We start from the raw sequence: 18,615 nt of genomic DNA, 5'->3' as shown, positions 1-18,615 counted from the left end.
GACGGCTCGCCCAGCCTCGATTCCGGGGGTGAGGGGTTACGGGGCAAGGGCGGGGGGGGGGGGCCCTGGGGAGCGCCTTCTGGGGCCGGCGGGGAGGGGGGTGTGGCGCCCGGGGTCCCCCGCCGAGCCCCTTTCCGTCCCCACCCCCTCAGCCCTGCTCCTTGGCTCTCTCCACCCTCCCCGCCACACACCCCCGGACCCCCTCCCCCCAGACCCCTGAGGACGTCCCCTCGGGCCGCGTCCCGCCCTCGTCCTCCTGGATGCCCCAGGAGCCCCCCAAGCCCCCCTCCCCGCCACCCCCTTCCCCGGCCTGCGGCCCTGCCCTGCCCTGCCCTGCCCCGCGGGAACGAACGCGTTGGGGCCTCCGGGAGACAGGGGGCCACGGGGCTGGAAGGTCTTGGTGAGGAGCTGTGGGGGGGAGGGGGGAGGGGGGGAGTTCAGGCAAGCCTCGGGCAGCCCAGGCCTGGGGGGGCGGGGGCAGGGCCCTTGGGTGCTGGGGGCCGGAGGCTAAGGGCAGGACCAAGGCCAGGGGCTAGGGCCCAGCCCCCCAGCCCTCCCCCGTTGGAAGCCAAAGGAAAAGCGGGAGAGAAGGAAACCAGCAAACGGCCCACAAGGCGGCAAAAGCAAAAGGCCTACAGCACCCGGTATTCCCAGGCGGTCTCCCATCCAAGTACTAACCAGGCCCGACCCTGCTTAGCTTCCGAGATCAGACGAGATCGGGCGCGTTCAGGGTGGTATGGCCGTAGACGGAGGCGTGGCTCTCTGCCGCCCTCAAGAAGCGGCCCAGGCGCCCAGCCCCAAGTCCGCCCCTTCCCAGCCTGCGGCGCCTCCGCATCCGCCCGCCTGCCCCCCGCTGCCCCTCTGGCCCCGACGCCTGCCCTCCCGCACCAACGCCCGCCCCTGCTGCCACACAGTCCGTCGGCACCCAGATGCGGGACCAGCGCCCACAAGGCCTCCCGGGCGGGCCGGCGGCGGGCGGGCGGCCGCAGGCACGGCTCTGTGCGCGCCCGCCACCGGCCGCCGGGGCTGCTAGTGCGTGCGTGTGAGCCAGAGGGTCGGAAAGCCGCACACACGCGGACACACGGACACGCACACGCGCCGCCCTAGCGCCCCACGGACGGTGTCGGGGCGCCTCCGCGGGGGCCCGGCGGGCGCACGGCCACCGCCCTGCTGCTTTGTTGCCTCGGTTCTGGGAGCAGGTCTGCGCGGGGGGACGGCTGGGCGTGGGGGCCTCGGCCAACGCCTGCCGGGGAGGCCCGAGGTGCATGCAGCTTGGCCCAGCGCTCCCGGACCCTGTCTGTCGGTCGGCCTGGCGTGTGTCCGCCTGCCCCCGCGTGGCAGAGGGGGTCGTGCTGCACTTGGCCCCGCGGGCGCCCGCCCAGGTGCTCCCGCGGGCTCTTGCCCAGGGCGCTGCCCAGGGGCGGGTCCGGTGCCGCCGCCCCCCACCCCCCAAGTGCCCGCGTGAATGGGAAGACGGGGGATTCCGTTGCGTGGGCCAGGAGATCCGGGTGCCCCTGTCCCCAGTGCTCCCCGACGGGTGATCTCTGCACTCGGGCTTGGACGGTGCCCCACGTTGGTGCGTGGGTGCACGGGTGCGTGGCCGCGTGTGGGCGGGCCGGGGTACGCCTTCGGGCCCCCTCCCGCCCGTGGTCTCCGGAGGGTCTCCGCTGTGGGTCTCCCGCCATGTGTTGAAGGAGAGGGGACGGCTCGCCCAGCCTCGATTCCGGGGGTGAGGGGTTACGGGGCAAGGGCGGGGGGGGGGGGGCCCTGGGGAGCGCCTTCTGGGGCCGGCGGGGAGGGGGGTGTGGCGCCCGGGGTCCCCCGCCGAGCCCCTTTCCGTCCCCACCCCCTCAGCCCTGCTCCTTGGCTCTCTCCACCCTCCCCGCCACACACCCCCGGACCCCCTCCCCCCAGACCCCTGAGGACGTCCCCTCGGGCCGCGTCCCGCCCTCGTCCTCCTGGATGCCCCAGGAGCCCCCCAAGCCCCCCTCCCCGCCACCCCCTTCCCCGGCCTGCGGCCCTGCCCTGCCCTGCCCTGCCCCGCGGGAACGAACGCGTTGGGGCCTCCGGGAGACAGGGGGCCACGGGGCTGGAAGGTCTTGGTGAGGAGCTGTGGGGGGGAGGGGGGAGGGGGGGAGTTCAGGCAAGCCTCGGGCAGCCCAGGCCTGGGGGGGCGGGGGCAGGGCCCTTGGGTGCTGGGGGCCGGAGGCTAAGGGCAGGACCAAGGCCAGGGGCTAGGGCCCAGCCCCCCAGCCCTCCCCCGTTGGAAGCCAAAGGAAAAGCGGGAGAGAAGGAAACCAGCAAACGGCCCACAAGGCGGCAAAAGCAAAAGGCCTACAGCACCCGGTATTCCCAGGCGGTCTCCCATCCAAGTACTAACCAGGCCCGACCCTGCTTAGCTTCCGAGATCAGACGAGATCGGGCGCGTTCAGGGTGGTATGGCCGTAGACGGAGGCGTGGCTCTCTGCCGCCCTCAAGAAGCGGCCCAGGCGCCCAGCCCCAAGTCCGCCCTTCCCAGCCTGCGGCGCCTCCGCATCCGCCCGCCTGCCCCCCGCTGCCCCTCTGGCCCCGACGCCTGCCCTCCCGCACCAACGCCCGCCCCTGCTGCCACACAGTCCGTCGGCACCCAGATGCGGGACCAGCGCCCACAAGGCCTCCCGGGCGGGCCGGCGGCGGGCGGGCGGCCGCAGGCACGGCTCTGTGCGCGCCCGCCACCGGCCGCCGGGGCTGCTAGTGCGTGCGTGTGAGCCAGAGGGTCGGAAAGCCGCACACACGCGGACACACGGACACGCACACGCGCCGCCCTAGCGCCCCACGGACGGTGTCGGGGCGCCTCCGCGGGGGCCCGGCGGGCGCACGGCCACCGCCCTGCTGCTTTGTTGCCTCGGTTCTGGGAGCAGGTCTGCGCGGGGGGACGGCTGGGCGTGGGGGCCTCGGCCAACGCCTGCCGGGGAGGCCCGAGGTGCATGCAGCTTGGCCCAGCGCTCCCGGACCCTGTCTGTCGGTCGGCCTGGCGTGTGTCCGCCTGCCCCCGCGTGGCAGAGGGGGTCGTGCTGCACTTGGCCCCGCGGGCGCCCGCCCAGGTGCTCCCGCGGGCTCTTGCCCAGGGCGCTGCCCAGGGGCGGGTCCGGTGCCGCCGCCCCCCACCCCCCAAGTGCCCGCGTGAATGGGAAGACGGGGGATTCCGTTGCGTGGGCCAGGAGATCCGGGTGCCCCTGTCCCCAGTGCTCCCCGACGGGTGATCTCTGCACTCGGGCTTGGACGGTGCCCCACGTTGGTGCGTGGGTGCACGGGTGCGTGGCCGCGTGTGGGCGGGCCGGGGTACGCCTTCGGGCCCCCTCCCGCCCGTGGTCTCCGGAGGGTCTCCGCTGTGGGTCTCCCGCCATGTGTTGAAGGAGAGGGGACGGCTCGCCCAGCCTCGATTCCGGGGGTGAGGGGTTACGGGGCAAGGGCGGGGGGGGGGGGGCCCTGGGGAGCGCCTTCTGGGGCCGGCGGGGAGGGGGGTGTGGCGCCCGGGGTGCCGGCCCGTCCCCACCCCCTCAGCCCTGCTCCTTGGCTCTCTCCACCCTCCCCGCCACACACCCCCGGACCCCCTCCCCCCAGACCCCTGAGGACGTCCCCTCGGGCCGCGTCCCGCCCTCGTCCTCCTGGATGCCCCAGGAGCCCCCCAAGCCCCCCTCCCCGCCACCCCCTTCCCCGGCCTGCGGCCCTGCCCTGCCCTGCCCTGCCCCGCGGGAACGAACGCGTTGGGGCCTCCGGGAGACAGGGGGCCACGGGGCTGGAAGGTCTTGGTGAGGAGCTGTGGGGGGGAGGGGGGAGGGGGGGAGTTCAGGCAAGCCTCGGGCAGCCCAGGCCTGGGGGGGCGGGGGCAGGGCCCTTGGGTGCTGGGGGCCGGAGGCTAAGGGCAGGACCAAGGCCAGGGGCTAGGGCCCAGCCCCCCAGCCCTCCCCCGTTGGAAGCCAAAGGAAAAGCGGGAGAGAAGGAAACCAGCAAACGGCCCACAAGGCGGCAAAAGCAAAAGGCCTACAGCACCCGGTATTCCCAGGCGGTCTCCCATCCAAGTACTAACCAGGCCCGACCCTGCTTAGCTTCCGAGATCAGACGAGATCGGGCGCGTTCAGGGTGGTATGGCCGTAGACGGAGGCGTGGCTCTCTGCCGCCCTCAAGAAGCGGCCCAGGCGCCCAGCCCCAAGTCCGCCCCTTCCCAGCCTGCGGCGCCTCCGCATCCGCCCGCCTGCCCCCCGCTGCCCCTCTGGCCCCGACGCCTGCCCTCCCGCACCAACGCCCGCCCCTGCTGCCACACAGTCCGTCGGCACCCAGATGCGGGACCAGCGCCCACAAGGCCTCCCGGGCGGGCCGGCGGCGGGCGGGCGGCCGCAGGCACGGCTCTGTGCGCGCCCGCCACCGGCCGCCGGGGCTGCTAGTGCGTGCGTGTGAGCCAGAGGGTCGGAAAGCCGCACACACGCGGACACACGGACACGCACACGCGCCGCCCTAGCGCCCCACGGACGGTGTCGGGGCGCCTCCGCGGGGGCCCGGCGGGCGCACGGCCACCGCCCTGCTGCTTTGTTGCCTCGGTTCTGGGAGCAGGTCTGCGCGGGGGGACGGCTGGGCGTGGGGGCCTCGGCCAACGCCTGCCGGGGAGGCCCGAGGTGCATGCAGCTTGGCCCAGCGCTCCCGGACCCTGTCTGTCGGTCGGCCTGGCGTGTGTCCGCCTGCCCCCGCGTGGCAGAGGGGGTCGTGCTGCACTTGGCCCCGCGGGCGCCCGCCCAGGTGCTCCCGCGGGCTCTTGCCCAGGGCGCTGCCCAGGGGCGGGTCCGGTGCCGCCGCCCCCCACCCCCCAAGTGCCCGCGTGAATGGGAAGACGGGGGATTCCGTTGCGTGGGCCAGGAGATCCGGGTGCCCCTGTCCCCAGTGCTCCCCGACGGGTGATCTCTGCACTCGGGCTTGGACGGTGCCCCACGTTGGTGCGTGGGTGCACGGGTGCGTGGCCGCGTGTGGGCGGGCCGGGGTACGCCTTCGGGCCCCCTCCCGCCCGTGGTCTCCGGAGGGTCTCCGCTGTGGGTCTCCCGCCATGTGTTGAAGGAGAGGGGACGGCTCGCCCAGCCTCGATTCCGGGGGTGAGGGGTTACGGGGCAAGGGCGGGGGGGGGGGGCCCTGGGGAGCGCCTTCTGGGGCCGGCGGGGAGGGGGGTGTGGCGCCCGGGGTCCCCCGCCGAGCCCCTTTCCGTCCCCACCCCCTCAGCCCTGCTCCTTGGCTCTCTCCACCCTCCCCGCCACACACCCCCGGACCCCCTCCCCCCAGACCCCTGAGGACGTCCCCTCGGGCCGCGTCCCGCCCTCGTCCTCCTGGATGCCCCAGGAGCCCCCCAAGCCCCCCTCCCCGCCACCCCCTTCCCCGGCCTGCGGCCCTGCCCTGCCCTGCCCTGCCCCGCGGGAACGAACGCGTTGGGGCCTCCGGGAGACAGGGGGCCACGGGGCTGGAAGGTCTTGGTGAGGAGCTGTGGGGGGGAGGGGGGAGGGGGGGAGTTCAGGCAAGCCTCGGGCAGCCCAGGCCTGGGGGGGCGGGGGCAGGGCCCTTGGGTGCTGGGGGCCGGAGGCTAAGGGCAGGAGCCAGGGGCTAGGGCCCAGCCCCCCAGCCCTCCCCCGTTGGAAGCCAAAGGAAAAGCGGGAGAGAAGGAAACCAGCAAACGGCCCACAAGGCGGCAAAAGCAAAAGGCCTACAGCACCCGGTATTCCCAGGCGGTCTCCCATCCAAGTACTAACCAGGCCCGACCCTGCTTAGCTTCCGAGATCAGACGAGATCGGGCGCGTTCAGGGTGGTATGGCCGTAGACGGAGGCGTGGCTCTCTGCCGCCCTCAAGAAGCGGCCCAGGCGCCCAGCCCCAAGTCCGCCCCTTCCCAGCCTGCGGCGCCTCCGCATCCGCCCGCCTGCCCCCCGCTGCCCCTCTGGCCCCGACGCCTGCCCTCCCGCACCAACGCCCGCCCCTGCTGCCACACAGTCCGTCGGCACCCAGATGCGGGACCAGCGCCCACAAGGCCTCCCGGGCGGGCCGGCGGCGGGCGGGCGGCCGCAGGCACGGCTCTGTGCGCGCCCGCCACCGGCCGCCGGGGCTGCTAGTGCGTGCGTGTGAGCCAGAGGGTCGGAAAGCCGCACACACGCGGACACACGGACACGCACACGCGCCGCCCTAGCGCCCCACGGACGGTGTCGGGGCGCCTCCGCGGGGGCCCGGCGGGCGCACGGCCACCGCCCTGCTGCTTTGTTGCCTCGGTTCTGGGAGCAGGTCTGCGCGGGGGGACGGCTGGGCGTGGGGGCCTCGGCCAACGCCTGCCGGGGAGGCCCGAGGTGCATGCAGCTTGGCCCAGCGCTCCCGGACCCTGTCTGTCGGTCGGCCTGGCGTGTGTCCGCCTGCCCCCGCGTGGCAGAGGGGGTCGTGCTGCACTTGGCCCCGCGGGCGCCCGCCCAGGTGCTCCCGCGGGCTCTTGCCCAGGGCGCTGCCCAGGGGCGGGTCCGGTGCCGCCGCCCCCCACCCCCCAAGTGCCCGCGTGAATGGGAAGACGGGGGATTCCGTTGCGTGGGCCAGGAGATCCGGGTGCCCCTGTCCCCAGTGCTCCCCGACGGGTGATCTCTGCACTCGGGCTTGGACGGTGCCCCACGTTGGTGCGTGGGTGCACGGGTGCGTGGCCGCGTGTGGGCGGGCCGGGGTACGCCTTCGGGCCCCCTCCCGCCCGTGGTCTCCGGAGGGTCTCCGCTGTGGGTCTCCCGCCATGTGTTGAAGGAGAGGGGACGGCTCGCCCAGCCTCGATTCCGGGGGTGAGGGGTTACGGGGCAAGGGCGGGGGGGGGGGGGCCCTGGGGAGCGCCTTCTGGGGCCGGCGGGGAGGGGGGTGTGGCGCCCGGGGTCCCGTCCCCACCCCCTCAGCCCTGCTCCTTGGCTCTCTCCACCCTCCCCGCCACACACCCCCGGACCCCCTCCCCCCAGACCCCTGAGGACGTCCCCTCGGGCCGCGTCCCGCCCTCGTCCTCCTGGATGCCCCAGGAGCCCCCCAAGCCCCCCTCCCCGCCACCCCCTTCCCCGGCCTGCGGCCCTGCCCTGCCCTGCCCTGCCCCGCGGGAACGAACGCGTTGGGGCCTCCGGGAGACAGGGGGCCACGGGGCTGGAAGGTCTTGGTGAGGAGCTGTGGGGGGGAGGGGGGAGGGGGGGAGTTCAGGCAAGCCTCGGGCAGCCCAGGCCTGGGGGGGCGGGGGCAGGGCCCTTGGGTGCTGGGGGCCGGAGGCTAAGGGCAGGACCAAGGCCAGGGGCTAGGGCCCAGCCCCCCAGCCCTCCCCCGTTGGAAGCCAAAGGAAAAGCGGGAGAGAAGGAAACCAGCAAACGGCCCACAAGGCGGCAAAAGCAAAAGGCCTACAGCACCCGGTATTCCCAGGCGGTCTCCCATCCAAGTACTAACCAGGCCCGACCCTGCTTAGCTTCCGAGATCAGACGAGATCGGGCGCGTTCAGGGTGGTATGGCCGTAGACGGAGGCGTGGCTCTCTGCCGCCCTCAAGAAGCGGCCCAGGCGCCCAGCCCCAAGTCCGCCCCTTCCCAGCCTGCGGCGCCTCCGCATCCGCCCGCCTGCCCCCCGCTGCCCCTCTGGCCCCGACGCCTGCCCTCCCGCACCAACGCCCGCCCCTGCTGCCACACAGTCCGTCGGCACCCAGATGCGGGACCAGCGCCCACAAGGCCTCCCGGGCGGGCCGGCGGCGGGCGGGCGGCCGCAGGCACGGCTCTGTGCGCGCCCGCCACCGGCCGCCGGGGCTGCTAGTGCGTGCGTGTGAGCCAGAGGGTCGGAAAGCCGCACACACGCGGACACACGGACACGCACACGCGCCGCCCTAGCGCCCCACGGACGGTGTCGGGGCGCCTCCGCGGGGGCCCGGCGGGCGCACGGCCACCGCCCTGCTGCTTTGTTGCCTCGGTTCTGGGAGCAGGTCTGCGCGGGGGGACGGCTGGGCGTGGGGGCCTCGGCCAACGCCTGCCGGGGAGGCCCGAGGTGCATGCAGCTTGGCCCAGCGCTCCCGGACCCTGTCTGTCGGTCGGCCTGGCGTGTGTCCGCCTGCCCCCGCGTGGCAGAGGGGGTCGTGCTGCACTTGGCCCCGCGGGCGCCCGCCCAGGTGCTCCCGCGGGCTCTTGCCCAGGGCGCTGCCCAGGGGCGGGTCCGGTGCCGCCGCCCCCCACCCCCCAAGTGCCCGCGTGAATGGGAAGACGGGGGATTCCGTTGCGTGGGCCAGGAGATCCGGGTGCCCCTGTCCCCAGTGCTCCCCGACGGGTGATCTCTGCACTCGGGCTTGGACGGTGCCCCACGTTGGTGCGTGGGTGCACGGGTGCGTGGCCGCGTGTGGGCGGGCCGGGGTACGCCTTCGGGCCCCCTCCCGCCCGTGGTCTCCGGAGGGTCTCCGCTGTGGGTCTCCCGCCATGTGTTGAAGGAGAGGGGACGGCTCGCCCAGCCTCGATTCCGGGGGTGAGGGGTTACGGGGCAAGGGCGGGGGGGGGGGGCCCTGGGGAGCGCCTTCTGGGGCCGGCGGGGAGGGGGGTGTGGCGCCCGGGGTCCCGTCCCCACCCCCTCAGCCCTGCTCCTTGGCTCTCTCCACCCTCCCCGCCACACACCCCCGGACCCCCTCCCCCCAGACCCCTGAGGACGTCCCCTCGGGCCGCGTCCCGCCCTCGTCCTCCTGGATGCCCCAGGAGCCCCCCAAGCCCCCCTCCCCGCCACCCCCTTCCCCGGCCTGCGGCCCTGCCCTGCCCTGCCCTGCCCCGCGGGAACGAACGCGTTGGGGCCTCCGGGAGACAGGGGGCCACGGGGCTGGAAGGTCTTGGTGAGGAGCTGTGGGGGGGAGGGGGGAGGGGGGGAGTTCAGGCAAGCCTCGGGCAGCCCAGGCCTGGGGGGGCGGGGGCAGGGCCCTTGGGTGCTGGGGGCCGGAGGCTAAGGGCAGGACCAAGGCCAGGGGCTAGGGCCCAGCCCCCCAGCCCTCCCCCGTTGGAAGCCAAAGGAAAAGCGGGAGAGAAGGAAACCAGCAAACGGCCCACAAGGCGGCAAAAGCAAAAGGCCTACAGCACCCGGTATTCCCAGGCGGTCTCCCATCCAAGTACTAACCAGGCCCGACCCTGCTTAGCTTCCGAGATCAGACGAGATCGGGCGCGTTCAGGGTGGTATGGCCGTAGACGGAGGCGTGGCTCTCTGCCGCCCTCAAGAAGCGGCCCAGGCGCCCAGCCCCAAGTCCGCCCCTTCCCAGCCTGCGGCGCCTCCGCATCCGCCCGCCTGCCCCCCGCTGCCCCTCTGGCCCCGACGCCTGCCCTCCCGCACCAACGCCCGCCCCTGCTGCCACACAGTCCGTCGGCACCCAGATGCGGGACCAGCGCCCACAAGGCCTCCCGGGCGGGCCGGCGGCGGGCGGGCGGCCGCAGGCACGGCTCTGTGCGCGCCCGCCACCGGCCGCCGGGGCTGCTAGTGCGTGCGTGTGAGCCAGAGGGTCGGAAAGCCGCACACACGCGGACACACGGACACGCACACGCGCCGCCCTAGCGCCCCACGGACGGTGTCGGGGCGCCTCCGCGGGGGCCCGGCGGGCGCACGGCCACCGCCCTGCTGCTTTGTTGCCTCGGTTCTGGGAGCAGGTCTGCGCGGGGGGACGGCTGGGCGTGGGGGCCTCGGCCAACGCCTGCCGGGGAGGCCCGAGGTGCATGCAGCTTGGCCCAGCGCTCCCGGACCCTGTCTGTCGGTCGGCCTGGCGTGTGTCCGCCTGCCCCCGCGTGGCAGAGGGGGTCGTGCTGCACTTGGCCCCGCGGGCGCCCGCCCAGGTGCTCCCGCGGGCTCTTGCCCAGGGCGCTGCCCAGGGGCGGGTCCGGTGCCGCCGCCCCCCACCCCCCAAGTGCCCGCGTGAATGGGAAGACGGGGGATTCCGTTGCGTGGGCCAGGAGATCCGGGTGCCCCTGTCCCCAGTGCTCCCCGACGGGTGATCTCTGCACTCGGGCTTGGACGGTGCCCCACGTTGGTGCGTGGGTGCACGGGTGCGTGGCCGCGTGTGGGCGGGCCGGGGTACGCCTTCGGGCCCCCTCCCGCCCGTGGTCTCCGGAGGGTCTCCGCTGTGGGTCTCCCGCCATGTGTTGAAGGAGAGGGGACGGCTCGCCCAGCCTCGATTCCGGGGGTGAGGGGTTACGGGGCAAGGGCGGGGGGGGGGGGCCCTGGGGAGCGCCTTCTGGGGCCGGCGGGGAGGGGGGTGTGGCGCCCGGGGTCCCGTCCCCACCCCCTCAGCCCTGCTCCTTGGCTCTCTCCACCCTCCCCGCCACACACCCCCGGACCCCCTCCCCCCAGACCCCTGAGGACGTCCCCTCGGGCCGCGTCCCGCCCTCGTCCTCCTGGATGCCCCAGGAGCCCCCCAAGCCCCCCTCCCCGCCACCCCCTTCCCCGGCCTGCGGCCCTGCCCTGCCCTGCCCTGCCCCGCGGGAACGAACGCGTTGGGGCCTCCGGGAGACAGGGGGCCACGGGGCTGGAAGGTCTTGGTGAGGAGCTGTGGGGGGGAGGGGGGAGGGGGGGAGTTCAGGCAAGCCTCGGGCAGCCCAGGCCTGGGGGGGCGGGGGCAGGGCCCTTGGGTGCTGGGGGCCGGAGGCTAAGGGCAGGACCAAGGCCAGGGGCTAGGGCCCAGCCCCCCAGCCCTCCCCCGTTGGAAGCCAAAGGAAAAGCGGGAGAGAAGGAAACCAGCAAACGGCCCACAAGGCGGCAAAAGCAAAAGGCCTACAGCACCCGGTATTCCCAGGCGGTCTCCCATCCAAGTACTAACCAGGCCCGACCCTGCTTAGCTTCCGAGATCAGACGAGATCGGGCGCGTTCAGGGTGGTATGGCCGTAGACGGAGGCGTGGCTCTCTGCCGCCCTCAAGAAGCGGCCCAGGCGCCCAGCCCCAAGTCCGCCCCTTCCCAGCCTGCGGCGCCTCCGCATCCGCCCGCCTGCCCCCCGCTGCCCCTCTGGCCCCGACGCCTGCCCTCCCGCACCAACGCCCGCCCCTGCTGCCACACAGTCCGTCGGCACCCAGATGCGGGACCAGCGCCCACAAGGCCTCCCGGGCGGGCCGGCGGCGGGCGGGCGGCCGCAGGCACGGCTCTGTGCGCGCCCGCCACCGGCCGCCGGGGCTGCTAGTGCGTGCGTGTGAGCCAGAGGGTCGGAAAGCCGCACACACGCGGACACACGGACACGCACACGCGCCGCCCTAGCGCCCCACGGACGGTGTCGGGGCGCCTCCGCGGGGGCCCGGCGGGCGCACGGCCACCGCCCTGCTGCTTTGTTGCCTCGGTTCTGGGAGCAGGTCTGCGCGGGGGGACGGCTGGGCGTGGGGGCCTCGGCCAACGCCTGCCGGGGAGGCCCGAGGTGCATGCAGCTTGGCCCAGCGCTCCCGGACCCTGTCTGTCGGTCGGCCTGGCGTGTGTCCGCCTGCCCCCGCGTGGCAGAGGGGGTCGTGCTGCACTTGGCCCCGCGGGCGCCCGCCCAGGTGCTCCCGCGGGCTCTTGCCCAGGGCGCTGCCCAGGGGCGGGTCCGGTGCCGCCGCCCCCCACCCCCCAAGTGCCCGCGTGAATGGGAAGACGGGGGATTCCGTTGCGTGGGCCAGGAGATCCGGGTGCCCCTGTCCCCAGTGCTCCCCGACGGGTGATCTCTGCACTCGGGCTTGGACGGTGCCCCACGTTGGTGCGTGGGTGCACGGGTGCGTGGCCGCGTGTGGGCGGGCCGGGGTACGCCTTCGGGCCCCCTCCCGCCCGTGGTCTCCGGAGGGTCTCCGCTGTGGGTCTCCCGCCATGTGTTGAAGGAGAGGGGACGGCTCGCCCAGCCTCGATTCCGGGGGTGAGGGGTTACGGGGCAAGGGCGGGGGGGGGGGGCCCTGGGGAGCGCCTTCTGGGGCCGGCGGGGAGGGGGGTGTGGCGCCCGGGGTCCCGTCCCCACCCCCTCAGCCCTGCTCCTTGGCTCTCTCCACCCTCCCCGCCACACACCCCCGGACCCCCTCCCCCCAGACCCCTGAGGACGTCCCCTCGGGCCGCGTCCCGCCCTCGTCCTCCTGGATGCCCCAGGAGCCCCCCAAGCCCCCCTCCCCGCCACCCCCTTCCCCGGCCTGCGGCCCTGCCCTGCCCTGCCCTGCCCCGCGGGAACGAACGCGTTGGGGCCTCCGGGAGACAGGGGGCCACGGGGCTGGAAGGTCTTGGTGAGGAGCTGTGGGGGGGAGGGGGGAGGGGGGGAGTTCAGGCAAGCCTCGGGCAGCCCAGGCCTGGGGGGGCGGGGGCAGGGCCCTTGGGTGCTGGGGGCCGGAGGCTAAGGGCAGGACCAAGGCCAGGGGCTAGGGCCCAGCCCCCCAGCCCTCCCCCGTTGGAAGCCAAAGGAAAAGCGGGAGAGAAGGAAACCAGCAAACGGCCCACAAGGCGGCAAAAGCAAAAGGCCTACAGCACCCGGTATTCCCAGGCGGTCTCCCATCCAAGTACTAACCAGGCCCGACCCTGCTTAGCTTCCGAGATCAGACGAGATCGGGCGCGTTCAGGGTGGTATGGCCGTAGACGGAGGCGTGGCTCTCTGCCGCCCTCAAGAAGCGGCCCAGGCGCCCAGCCCCAAGTCCGCCCCTTCCCAGCCTGCGGCGCCTCCGCATCCGCCCGCCTGCCCCCCGCTGCCCCTCTGGCCCCGACGCCTGCCCTCCCGCACCAACGCCCGCCCCTGCTGCCACACAGTCCGTCGGCACCCAGATGCGGGACCAGCGCCCACAAGGCCTCCCGGGCGGGCCGGCGGCGGGCGGGCGGCCGCAGGCACGGCTCTGTGCGCGCCCGCCACCGGCCGCCGGGGCTGCTAGTGCGTGCGTGTGAGCCAGAGGGTCGGAAAGCCGCACACACGCGGACACACGGACACGCACACGCGCCGCCCTAGCGCCCCACGGACGGTGTCGGGGCGCCTCCGCGGGGGCCCGGCGGGCGCACGGCCACCGCCCTGCTGCTTTGTTGCCTCGGTTCTGGGAGCAGGTCTGCGCGGGGGGACGGCTGGGCGTGGGGGCCTCGGCCAACGCCTGCCGGGGAGGCCCGAGGTGCATGCAGCTTGGCCCAGCGCTCCCGGACCCTGTCTGTCGGTCGGCCTGGCGTGTGTCCGCCTGCCCCCGCGTGGCAGAGGGGGTCGTGCTGCACTTGGCCCCGCGGGCGCCCGCCCAGGTGCTCCCGCGGGCTCTTGCCCAGGGCGCTGCCCAGGGGCGGGTCCGGTGCCGCCGCCCCCCACCCCCCAAGTGCCCGCGTGAATGGGAAGACGGGGGATTCCGTTGCGTGGGCCAGGAGATCCGGGTGCCCCTGTCCCCAGTGCTCCCCGACGGGTGATCTCTGCACTCGGGCTTGGACGGTGCCCCACGTTGGTGCGTGGGTGCACGGGTGCGTGGCCGCGTGTGGGCGGGCCGGGGTACGCCTTCGGGCCCCCTCCCGCCCGTGGTCTCCGGAGGGTCTCCGCTGTGGGTCTCCCGCCATGTGTTGAAGGAGAGGGGACGGCTCGCCCAGCCTCGATTCCGGGGGTGAGGGGTTACGGGGCAAGGGCGGGGGGGGGGGGCCCTGGGGAGCGCCTTCTGGGGCCGGCGGGGAGGGGGGTGTGGCGCCCGGGGTCCCGTCCCCACCCCCTCAGCCCTGCTCCTTGGCTCTCTCCACCCTCCCCGCCACACACCCCCGGACCCCCTCCCCCCAGACCCCTGAGGACGTCCCCTCGGGCCGCGTCCCGCCCTCGTCCTCCTGGATGCCCCAGGAGCCCCCCAAGCCCCCCTCCCCGCCACCCCCTTCCCCGGCCTGCGGCCCTGCCCTGCCCTGCCCTGCCCCGCGGGAACGAACGCGTTGGGGCCTCCGGGAGACAGGGGGCCACGGGGCTGGAAGGTCTTGGTGAGGAGCTGTGGGGGGGAGGGGGGAGGGGGGGAGTTCAGGCAAGCCTCGGGCAGCCCAGGCCTGGGGGGGCGGGGGCAGGGCCCTTGGGTGCTGGGGGCCGGAGGCTAAGGGCAGGACCAAGGCCAGGGGCTAGGGCCCAGCCCCCCAGCCCTCCCCCGTTGGAAGCCAAAGGAAAAGCGGGAGAGAAGGAAACCAGCAAACGGCCCACAAGGCGGCAAAAGCAAAAGGCCTACAGCACCCGGTATTCCCAGGCGGTCTCCCATCCAAGTACTAACCAGGCCCGACCCTGCTTAGCTTCCGAGATCAGACGAGATCGGGCGCGTTCAGGGTGGTATGGCCGTAGACGGAGGCGTGGCTCTCTGCCGCCCTCAAGAAGCGGCCCAGGCGCCCAGCCCCAAGTCCGCCCCTTCCCAGCCTGCGGCGCCTCCGCATCCGCCCGCCTGCCCCCCGCTGCCCCTCTGGCCCCGACGCCTGCCCTCCCGCACCAACGCCCGCCCCTGCTGCCACACAGTCCGTCGGCACCCAGATGCGGGACCAGCGCCCACAAGGCCTCCCGGGCGGGCCGGCGGCGGGCGGGCGGCCGCAGGCACGGCTCTGTGCGCGCCCGCCACCGGCCGCCGGGGCTGCTAGTGCGTGCGTGTGAGCCAGAGGGTCGGAAAGCCGCACACACGCGGACACACGGACACGCACACGCGCCGCCCTAGCGCCCCACGGACGGTGTCGGGGCGCCTCCGCGGGGGCCCGGCGGGCGCACGGCCACCGCCCTGCTGCTTTGTTGCCTCGGTTCTGGGAGCAGGTCTGCGCGGGGGGACGGCTGGGCGTGGGGGCCTCGGCCAACGCCTGCCGGGGAGGCCCGAGGTGCATGCAGCTTGGCCCAGCGCTCCCGGACCCTGTCTGTCGGTCGGCCTGGCGTGTGTCCGCCTGCCCCCGCGTGGCAGAGGGGGTCGTGCTGCACTTGGCCCCGCGGGCGCCCGCCCAGGTGCTCCCGCGGGCTCTTGCCCAGGGCGCTGCCCAGGGGCGGGTCCGGTGCCGCCGCCCCCCACCCCCCAAGTGCCCGCGTGAATGGGAAGACGGGGGATTCCGTTGCGTGGGCCAGGAGATCCGGGTGCCCCTGTCCCCAGTGCTCCCCGACGGGTGATCTCTGCACTCGGGCTTGGACGGTGCCCCACGTTGGTGCGTGGGTGCACGGGTGCGTGGCCGCGTGTGGGCGGGCCGGGGTACGCCTTCGGGCCCCCTCCCGCCCGTGGTCTCCGGAGGGTCTCCGCTGTGGGTCTCCCGCCATGTGTTGAAGGAGAGGGGACGGCTCGCCCAGCCTCGATTCCGGGGGTGAGGGGTTACGGGGCAAGGGCGGGGGGGGGGGGGCCCTGGGGAGCGCCTTCTGGGGCCGGCGGGGAGGGGGGTGTGGCGCCCGGGGTCCCCCGCCGAGCCCCTTTCCGTCCCCACCCCCTCAGCCCTGCTCCTTGGCTCTCTCCACCCTCCCCGCCACACACCCCCGGACCCCCTCCCCCCAGACCCCTGAGGACGTCCCCTCGGGCCGCGTCCCGCCCTCGTCCTCCTGGATGCCCCAGGAGCCCCCCAAGCCCCCCTCCCCGCCACCCCCTTCCCCGGCCTGCGGCCCTGCCCTGCCCTGCCCTGCCCCGCGGGAACGAACGCGTTGGGGCCTCCGGGAGACAGGGGGCCACGGGGCTGGAAGGTCTTGGTGAGGAGCTGTGGGGGGGAGGGGGGAGGGGGGGAGTTCAGGCAAGCCTCGGGCAGCCCAGGCCTGGGGGGGCGGGGGCAGGGCCCTTGGGTGCTGGGGGCCGGAGGCTAAGGGCAGGACCAAGGCCAGGGGCTAGGGCCCAGCCCCCCAGCCCTCCCCCGTTGGAAGCCAAAGGAAAAGCGGGAGAGAAGGAAACCAGCAAACGGCCCACAAGGCGGCAAAAGCAAAAGGCCTACAGCACCCGGTATTCCCAGGCGGTCTCCCATCCAAGTACTAACCAGGCCCGACCCTGCTTAGCTTCCGAGATCAGACGAGATCGGGCGCGTTCAGGGTGGTATGGCCGTAGACGGAGGCGTGGCTCTCTGCCGCCCTCAAGAAGCGGCCCAGGCGCCCAGCCCCAAGTCCGCCCCTTCCCAGCCTGCGGCGCCTCCGCATCCGCCCGCCTGCCCCCCGCTGCCCCTCTGGCCCCGACGCCTGCCCTCCCGCACCAACGCCCGCCCCTGCTGCCACACAGTCCGTCGGCACCCAGATGCGGGACCAGCGCCCACAAGGCCTCCCGGGCGGGCCGGCGGCGGGCGGGCGGCCGCAGGCACGGCTCTGTGCGCGCCCGCCACCGGCCGCCGGGGCTGCTAGTGCGTGCGTGTGAGCCAGAGGGTCGGAAAGCTGCACACACGCGGACACACGGACACGCACACGCGCCGCCCTAGCGCCCCACGGACGGTGTCGGGGCGCCTCCGCGGGGGCCCGGCGGGCGCACGGCCACCGCCCTGCTGCTTTGTTGCCTCGGTTCTGGGAGCAGGTCTGCGCGGGGGGACGGCTGGGCGTGGGGGCCTCGGCCAACGCCTGCCGGGGAGGCCCGAGGTGCATGCAGCTTGGCCCAGCGCTCCCGGACCCTGTCTGTCGGTCGGCCTGGCGTGTGTCCGCCTGCCCCCGCGTGGCAGAGGGGGTCGTGCTGCACTTGGCCCCGCGGGCGCCCGCCCAGGTGCTCCCGCGGGCTCTTGCCCAGGGCGCTGCCCAGGGGCGGGTCCGGTGCCGCCGCCCCCCACCCCCCAAGTGCCCGCGTGAATGGGAAGACGGGGGATTCCGTTGCGTGGGCCAGGAGATCCGGGTGCCCCTGTCCCCAGTGCTCCCCGACGGGTGATCTCTGCACTCGGGCTTGGACGGTGCCCCACGTTGGTGCGTGGGTGCACGGGTGCGTGGCCGCGTGTGGGCGGGCCGGGGTACGCCTTCGGGCCCCCTCCCGCCCGTGGTCTCCGGAGGGTCTCCGCTGTGGGTCTCCCGCCATGTGTTGAAGGAGAGGGGACGGCTCGCCCAGCCTCGATTCCGGGGGTGAGGGGTTACGGGGCAAGGGCGGGGGGGGGGGGGCCCTGGGGAGCGCCTTCTGGGGCCGGCGGGGAGGGGGGTGTGGCGCCCGGGGTCCCGTCCCCACCCCCTCAGCCCTGCTCCTTGGCTCTCTCCACCCTCCCCGCCACACACCCCCGGACCCCCTCCCCCCAGACCCCTGAGGACGTCCCCTCGGGCCGCGTCCCGCCCTCGTCCTCCTGGATGCCCCAGGAGCCCCCCAAGCCCCCCTCCCCGCCACCCCCTTCCCCGGCCTGCGGCCCTGCCCTGCCCTGCCCTGCCCCGCGGGAACGAACGCGTTGGGGCCTCCGGGAGACAGGGGGCCACGGGGCTGGAAGGTCTTGGTGAGGAGCTGTGGGGGGGAGGGGGGAGGGGGGGAGTTCAGGCAAGCCTCGGGCAGCCCAGGCCTGGGGGGGCGGGGGCAGGGCCCTTGGGTGCTGGGGGCCGGAGGCTAAGGGCAGGACCAAGGCCAGGGGCTAGGGCCCAGCCCCCCAGCCCTCCCCCGTTGGAAGCCAAAGGAAAAGCGGGAGAGAAGGAAACCAGCAAACGGCCCACAAGGCGGCAAAAGCAAAAGGCCTACAGCACCCGGTATTCCCAGGCGGTCTCCCATCCAAGTACTAACCAGGCCCGACCCTGCTTAGCTTCCGAGATCAGACGAGATCGGGCGCGTTCAGGGTGGTATGGCCGTAGACGGAGGCGTGGCTCTCTGCCGCCCTCAAGAAGCGGCCCAGGCGCCCAGCCCCAAGTCCGCCCCTTCCCAGCCTGCGGCGCCTCCGCATCCGCCCGCCTGCCCCCCGCTGCCCCTCTGGCCCCGACGCCTGCCCTCCCGCACCAACGCCCGCCCCTGCTGCCACACAGTCCGTCGGCACCCAGATGCGGGACCAGCGCCCACAAGGCCTCCCGGGCGGGCCGGCGGCGGGCGGGCGGCCGCAGGCACGGCTCTGTGCGCGCCCGCCACCGGCCGCCGGGGCTGCTAGTGCGTGCGTGTGAGCCAGAGGGTCGGAAAGCCGCACACACGCGGACACACGGACACGCACACGCGCCGCCCTAGCGCCCCACGGACGGTGTCGGGGCGCCTCCGCGGGGGCCCGGCGGGCGCACGGCCACCGCCCTGCTGCTTTGTTGCCTCGGTTCTGGGAGCAGGTCTGCGCGGGGGGACGGCTGGGCGTGGGGGCCTCGGCCAACGCCTGCCGGGGAGGCCCGAGGTGCATGCAGCTTGGCCCAGCGCTCCCGGACCCTGTCTGTCGGTCGGCCTGGCGTGTGTCCGCCTGCCCCCGCGTGGCAGAGGGGGTCGTGCTGCACTTGGCCCCGCGGGCGCCCGCCCAGGTGCTCCCGCGGGCTCTTGCCCAGGGCGCTGCCCAGGGGCGGGTCCGGTGCCGCCGCCCCCCACCCCCCAAGTGCCCGCGTGAATGGGAAGACGGGGGATTCCGTTGCGTGGGCCAGGAGATCCGGGTGCCCCTGTCCCCAGTGCTCCCCGACGGGTGATCTCTGCACTCGGGCTTGGACGGTGCCCCACGTTGGTGCGTGGGTGCACGGGTGCGTGGCCGCGTGTGGGCGGGCCGGGGTACGCCTTCGGGCCCCCTCCCGCCCGTGGTCTCCGGAGGGTCTCCGCTGTGGGTCTCCCGCCATGTGTTGAAGGAGAGGGGACGGCTCGCCCAGCCTCG

The 18,615-nt window shown here is 74.8% G+C and overlaps 11 non-coding genes across 11 annotated transcripts; all 11 read right to left on the bottom strand.

Annotated features, from left to right (window-relative positions):
- Positions 1-629: 629 nt before the first annotated feature.
- On the bottom strand, positions 630-748 carry LOC130017441 (5S ribosomal RNA). The gene has a single exon (XR_008791405.1). It is a non-coding gene; the product is annotated as a 5S ribosomal RNA (ribosomal RNA).
- A 1,583-nt stretch (positions 749-2,331) lies between these two features.
- LOC130017434 (5S ribosomal RNA) lies at positions 2,332-2,450 on the bottom strand. Its single transcript, XR_008791404.1, has one exon. It is a non-coding gene; the product is annotated as a 5S ribosomal RNA (ribosomal RNA).
- Positions 2,451-4,020: 1,570 nt separating this feature from the next.
- LOC130017427 (5S ribosomal RNA) lies at positions 4,021-4,139 on the bottom strand. Its single transcript, XR_008791403.1, has one exon. It is a non-coding gene; the product is annotated as a 5S ribosomal RNA (ribosomal RNA).
- Positions 4,140-5,716: 1,577 nt separating this feature from the next.
- On the bottom strand, positions 5,717-5,835 carry LOC130017419 (5S ribosomal RNA). Its single transcript, XR_008791402.1, has one exon. It is a non-coding gene; the product is annotated as a 5S ribosomal RNA (ribosomal RNA).
- Positions 5,836-7,401: 1,566 nt separating this feature from the next.
- LOC130017410 (5S ribosomal RNA) lies at positions 7,402-7,520 on the bottom strand. The gene has a single exon (XR_008791401.1). It is a non-coding gene; the product is annotated as a 5S ribosomal RNA (ribosomal RNA).
- A 1,565-nt stretch (positions 7,521-9,085) lies between these two features.
- LOC130017404 (5S ribosomal RNA) lies at positions 9,086-9,204 on the bottom strand. Its single transcript, XR_008791399.1, has one exon. It is a non-coding gene; the product is annotated as a 5S ribosomal RNA (ribosomal RNA).
- Positions 9,205-10,769: 1,565 nt separating this feature from the next.
- On the bottom strand, positions 10,770-10,888 carry LOC130017399 (5S ribosomal RNA). The gene has a single exon (XR_008791398.1). It is a non-coding gene; the product is annotated as a 5S ribosomal RNA (ribosomal RNA).
- Positions 10,889-12,453: 1,565 nt separating this feature from the next.
- Positions 12,454-12,572, bottom strand: LOC130017388 (5S ribosomal RNA). Its single transcript, XR_008791396.1, has one exon. It is a non-coding gene; the product is annotated as a 5S ribosomal RNA (ribosomal RNA).
- Positions 12,573-14,137: 1,565 nt separating this feature from the next.
- On the bottom strand, positions 14,138-14,256 carry LOC130017325 (5S ribosomal RNA). The gene has a single exon (XR_008791384.1). It is a non-coding gene; the product is annotated as a 5S ribosomal RNA (ribosomal RNA).
- Positions 14,257-15,839: 1,583 nt separating this feature from the next.
- Positions 15,840-15,958, bottom strand: LOC130017241 (5S ribosomal RNA). Its single transcript, XR_008791354.1, has one exon. It is a non-coding gene; the product is annotated as a 5S ribosomal RNA (ribosomal RNA).
- A 1,566-nt stretch (positions 15,959-17,524) lies between these two features.
- Positions 17,525-17,643, bottom strand: LOC130017175 (5S ribosomal RNA). Its single transcript, XR_008791343.1, has one exon. It is a non-coding gene; the product is annotated as a 5S ribosomal RNA (ribosomal RNA).
- Between the last annotated feature and the right edge of the window lie 972 nt (positions 17,644-18,615).

Source organism: Sorex fumeus, unplaced genomic scaffold (genome assembly GCF_029834395.1).
Source record: "Sorex fumeus unplaced genomic scaffold, SorFum_2.1 ptg000007l, whole genome shotgun sequence".
Classification (NCBI taxonomy): Eukaryota; Metazoa; Chordata; class Mammalia; order Eulipotyphla; family Soricidae; genus Sorex; species Sorex fumeus.
The sequence above is the reverse complement of the archived record's forward strand: the minus strand, read 5'-3'. Positions and strand labels throughout refer to the sequence as shown.